The sequence below is a fragment of the Meriones unguiculatus genome (genome assembly GCF_030254825.1).
Source record: "Meriones unguiculatus strain TT.TT164.6M chromosome Y unlocalized genomic scaffold, Bangor_MerUng_6.1 ChrY_unordered_Scaffold_23, whole genome shotgun sequence".
Lineage (NCBI taxonomy): Eukaryota > Metazoa > Chordata > Mammalia > Rodentia > Muridae > Meriones > Meriones unguiculatus.
In genome coordinates, this window is record NW_026843709.1 from 19,834,041 (window position 1) to 19,840,118 (window position 6,078).

Genomic DNA, 6,078 nt, shown 5'->3' on the forward strand with positions numbered 1-6,078 from the left:
ATAATGTAGTCCAAACTATTTCCTGGACCTTGGGGGAAGGAATCTTATTTTTTCTCTATGCTTATTATTCTTAGGTTTTTGTCTTCTTATGTTGTCTTGAATTTCTTGGACGGTCTGTGTCAGGAATATTTTAGATTTAACATTTTCTTTGACAGATACATCGATTGCTTCCAATGGTTCTTCCACACCTGAGATTAGTTCTTCCATTTCTTGCAGTCTATTGATTATCATTACCTCTGTAGTTTCTGTTTTCTTTCCTAAGGTTTTTCTCTCCACAATTTCCTCTATTTGTATTTTCTTTAATTTCCCCACAAAAAATATGGAATGCTACATGAATTTGCGTGCCAGCCTTGCACAGGGGCAATACTAATCTTCTCAGTACTGTTGCAATTTTAATTTATGTGCTGCAGAAGAGAGCACAGCATATTTTTTTTCAAGTGGTCATTGATATAATCATGAGTCCTTGACATGTGATTCACATTATCAAAGATGCCATTATTATTTGTTAAATGCAAGATATGTCCTCAGTCAGTGAATTATTTTCTGTTAAAATTGTCCCTGACCCAGGCAAATTTTTGAACAAAAAGTGTTTAATTGGGACATTGTTTATCTTGATAGTTTCTCACTTAATACAATGATTAAAGTACCAACAACTTAAAGGACTAAATTACAGGACTGACAATATCCTTTGGGGAAAATGTGGAATATTTCTATAACAGAATATTATTCACCTAAGAAAATGACACCATAAATTTTCAAAAAATGGATGGAACAAGGAAATATCATCCTCGGTGAAGTAACAAAATTGCTGACACACAACAATGGGAGTTAAAGTTCCAATAGGCTATTGTAACCAAACCAGGCTTCAACTAGGGAATTTGGGTGGCATTTAATTGAATTGTTGGAACAGGGCATTCTATGGAAATTGTCAAGCCACCCAGATTGTTGCAATTAAAACATATTGCACTCAGCCCTCATCTGATAGATCAGGGTCATGTCCTTTCATCCACAGAGATGCTTCTTTCTGTATCAAATGGGATTGCATACAGAGACCCACACTCCTGTAACATGCAGAGAGAGACCTTAAATCAAAGAACTCTAGATGGGGTTTGCCTGAGAAACTCTCACTCTACTCAGAGTTATGGGAAGCATGCAGGAGAGGAAAGAAGAGTGTCATAAATAGATGAAATTGAGCACACAAGGGGAACTTTGCCCTGAGAATCAGGCCATAGAAGAAGATGATGCAGCCAGCCTTGATGAAACCTGGTAAGGTAGGGTCAGATAGAAGGGTGATGAGGATCTCCCCAATCAGGGAACTAGAGAAAGGGCATAAGATAGAAGAAAGAGGGTGTGTGGGACTAGAAGAAGGAGGGTGCAGCAGAGGAGATGGAGTGAACAAATCAATATATATATATATATATATATATATATATATATATATATATGACTGTGATCAAGATGATGAAGAATAGTGCTTTTCAGGACTGATGGTTTGTTTTGGGGTGTGTGCCAGGTTGTGGCAATGATGAACTCAGTTTTCTTTAAGGGAGTTAGCACTGAGACTCTAATCATGATACACTGAGTATTTCATTAACACACACATCAGTTGGTTTATTTTAAAGAAAAAACAATTTAGCCTGGCATATTGGTAGGAATTTGAACCTGGGAGCAATGGAAATGGAGTGTAACGTACATTATATGATATTCCCACATAATCAATAAAACTAATGTGTTGACATATTTTATAATGACTTTTAACACAGAAAAGATTCCGCTAAAGGAGAGCAATATTTGAATATGTAAGGCATGCTTTTGAGGAACTCATTATGTAGAAGAGCATCTTATCCATGATCTGTTACTTACCCAGCTACCTCAGACCCCATGAGCACAGGTGGCTCCTTTGAACAAACAGTTCTGGTACTACCACTATGATTAGAGGGTTTGTATGGAGGGACCACATCAGGAAACACTGCTGCTCTTCTGTCTTAGGCATACTACAAGGACCCATTTCACTGTCCTGAACACCCAGGTGTAACTGTAACCCTAGGACCAGGAGGTTTCCTCTCAGACCACTGAGTATAAAACAACTGCAATCAAGCCATATCAGCCAAGGCACCCCTGTTCTTAGAGTGTTGGCAACACTAGTATGGAACATCACCAGCTGTCCAAAAATATCTTGCCCTTCAGCTCTCCTTTAACACTCAGTGATCTTTTATTTTTTCAACAAACAAGTCCCAGGAATTTTCTGGTTTCCTTCTCATTTCCCTGCTCTTAAAGACTCAATACCTCAGGGAACCCTATCCCTTCCAGGATATTGTATCAATAAGAATGTGAAGGTACATTTAGTAAGGACAGGTGTAACTTCTCAGTTTAAAGTCACAATCTGGGAAATTTCAGATCCAAGACTACAGAAGGAGATCACCTAGTTATTCGGAACATTCACCTTATCATACATCACATTGAAGTTTCCCTACTGAGGAAGCTGTCCAATTAAATTAACATGAAAGTTTCATTTCCTACCTGACATTGTCACAGAGGTAAGCAGGAGTAAAGGGGTGGGATCTGCATAAATGAATGAGATAAAGGATTGTTGGGTTTCACAATAAAACTCCACGTGTGCAGAGGATCAGATATACTAGACACTGAGGATGAGTTTGCTTACTCATCTCCATGGAAAACTCAAGATTTTCTCGGTGCTGATTGATTGAGAGGGAGAATGATTCCATGCAACAGGTGAAATCCAGTAAGAGTTCCGGTGTCTAAATCTTATTTCAGGAAAAGTGTCACATATTTCTTTCAAGTCATCATTAATAAAGTCATGTGTCCTGGACATTAGATTTTCACCTTACCAGAGATTCCATTATTATTGGTTAAATGCACAGATATGTCCTCAGTCAGTGAATTTCTTACTGTGAAAACCCTCCTGTCCAAGGCACATCTTTGAACAAAAAGCATTTAATTGGGACCATGCTTATATTGTTAGAATACATCCCTGATGTCAAGTCAGCAAGCATTCATCTTGTAGTCCTTCAGCAAAACTGAGAGCTTTTCATACTGAACCACAAGCAGCAGGCAGAGAGAGAGAGAGAGACAGAGAGACAGAAAGAGAGAAAGAGCAAGCATAAGAAATACCTAGAGACAGATTCAGAAACATTGAGACCAAGAACGACAGAAAAGAAGATATAAATTGATAGAGATAGAGAGACAGAGACTTCATTTTGTTCTGTCAATTTTATTGTATATCAACCTCCAAACATATGTTCCTAAAATATAATTCCAAAAGGAATTATTTTTTTAGTATTTTTATGTTTTAATTTTTATTGATTAAACTTTATTCACTTTATGTCCCTTTATAAAGCCCTCCCTTCTTCCTTTCCCCCTTAATTTCCTTTTTTCCATGCTTGCCCTTCCCCAAATCCACTGATACTAGAAGTCTTCCTCTAATTCCTTCTGATCCTAGTCTATCAGGTCTCAATAAGATTGGCTACATTGTCATCTGTGGCCTGGTAAGGATTCTTCCCCATCAATGTATAGGTGATCAAAGAGCAGGCCAATTAGTTTATGTCAAAGGCAATTCCTTTGTTGTTGTTGTTGTGAATTCATATTTATTGCGGCTTGCTAAAAATAAAAATTTAACCGACTACTATAGCTATAAATCAGACAATGTTTGGTAGAGGCTGAACAGTGAAGAAACTTAGAAAGAAAAGTAACCAAGGTGTAGAAAGAAAAGAAAATAATAATGAGATACATTTTTTTTAAAGTGTCCTTTCTGCTGATAACTTTAGGTTGACTTTCTCCTACTTGTTATGTGGCAAATGTATTGTCTGAACATAATTCTAACAAGTATGTATATTATTAACATGTTTTTCTTTTTTGTAATTTTATTTTTCTCATTAGTTATATTTTGTTAATTCTGTATCCCAGCTGTATCCCTCATTTCCTCCCCAATCCCACCCTCCCTCCCTCATCTCCTCCCTGCCCCTTTCCGAGTCCACTGATAGGGGAGGACCTCCTCCCCTTTCATATTACTCTGTTTTGTCAGGAATTTTCAAGACTGGCTGCAAAGTCCTCCTCTGTGGCCTAACAATACTGCTCCTCCCTTGGGAGGTGGGGAGGTCAAAGAGCCAGTCATTGAGTTCCCGTTAGAAATAGAACTTGTTCCCCTTACTATGGGAAACCAATTGATTACTGAGCTATCACGGGTCATATCTGAGCAGAGGTTCTAGGTTTTATCCTCTCATGGTCTTTGGTTGAGTGTCCATCTCAGAAAGAGAGGCAATTCCTATTCCCATTACTAATGAAGTCCCTTGGACACTGAACTTCAAAGGGCTACATCTGTGCAGGGGTACTATGTTATCTCCATGCATGGTACTTGTTTGCAGTATGAATCTCAGGAAAGACACCTGTCCTCAGATTTTTTTGGTTCTATTGCTCTCCTTGCAGAGCTCCTGTCCTCTTATTATGTCCCACTTTTTTCATTACATTCCATGCATTCTGCCCAACAGTTGGCCATAAGTCTTGGCATCCGCTTTGATAGTCTGCAGGCAGAGCCTTTCTGAGGCCCTCTGTGGCTTGCTCCTAATTTGTTTTCTCCTTCTTCTGATGTACATCTTCTCTGTCTTTTGGGGTGGGATTGAATATTTTAGCCAGAGTCCTCCCTCTTGATTATTTTCTTTAGGTGTACAGATTTTAGTAGGTTTATCTTATATTGTATGTTTATATAAGTGAGTATATTCCCTGTGAGTTTTTCTGCTTCTGGGATAGCTCACTCAGGATTATATTTTCCAGTTTCCTTGATTTTTAGTGCTGAGTAATATTGTAGATGTACCACAATTTCATATCCGTTCTTCAGTTGGGGGGTTCTGGGTTGAAGAGCCTGTTTTGGATATATGCCTAGAAGTGGATAGGTGAATCTTGAGAAAGCGCTAGAAAGCACCAGATTGATTAGCAGAGTGTTTATACATGTTTACATTCCCATCAGCAGTGGAGGAGTATTACCCTTTGTCCACAATCTTTCCAGCATGTGTTGTAACTTAAGTTTTTTTAATTTAATTTTACTTTATTAATTAAATTTTATTCACTTCGTATCCCCCATTAGCCCCTTCCTCCTTCCCTCCCAGTCCCACACTCCCTCCCCCTTCTTCACCAAGCTCCTCCCCAAGTCCACTGATAAGAGAGGTCCTCCTCTCCATCCTTCTGATCTTAGTCTATCAGATCTCATCAGGAGTGGCTGCATTGTCATGTTCTGTGGCCTGGTAAGGCTGCTCCCCCCTCAGGAGGAGGTGACCAAAGAGCAGGCCAATCAGATTATGTCAGAGGCATAACTTAAGTTTTTAATCTTGGCCATTCTGGAGTTTTTAATCTTGGCCATTCTGATGAATGTAGGTGAAACCCCAGGGTCATTTTGATTTGCAATTTTCTGATGTTTAATGAGGTTGAACATTTTTTTAAGTGTTTCTCGGCTATTCAATATTCATCTATTGAGAATTCTGTTTAACTCTGTTCCCAACATTTTAATTGCATTACTTGATTTTTTGCTTTTCAACTCCTTCAGTTCATTATATATACTGGATATTAGGCTTCTGTCACATAGAAGGCTCATAAAGATTCTTTCCCAATAGGGAGACATTCATTTTGTTTTGATGAGTGTATCCTTTGCTTTACAGAAGCCTTTCAGTTTTATGAGGACAATTTACTGATTGCTGCTCTTGGAGCCTGTGCTCATTGTGTCCTGTTCATGAAGTTGTCTCCCATGCCAATAAGTTCAAGGCTCTTTTTCTTCTAACCGATTTAATGTGTCTGGTTTTATGCTGAGGGCTTTGATCAACTTGGACTTTAGGTTTATGCAGGGTGAAATCATTTTCTACTTGTAGTCATCCAGTTAGACCAGCACCATTTGTTAAAATGCTATCTATTTTCCATTGTGTGGTTTTGGTATCTTTGTCAAACTCAGTTGTCCATAAGTGTGTTGGTTTATTTGAGGGTCTTCTCTTCGGTTCCATTGATCCATCATTCTGTTTCATTTCTGTTACCATGCAGTTTTTATTACTGTTTCTTGATAGTACAGCTTGAGATCAG

At 38.5% G+C, this 6,078-nt stretch overlaps 1 non-coding gene across 1 annotated transcript; it reads right to left on the reverse strand.

Moving 5' to 3' along the window:
- Nucleotides 1-313: 313 nt before the first annotated feature.
- LOC132651705 (U6 spliceosomal RNA) lies at nucleotides 314-420 on the reverse strand. The gene has a single exon (XR_009589287.1). It is a non-coding gene; the product is annotated as a U6 spliceosomal RNA (small nuclear RNA).
- Between the last annotated feature and the right edge of the window lie 5,658 nt (nucleotides 421-6,078).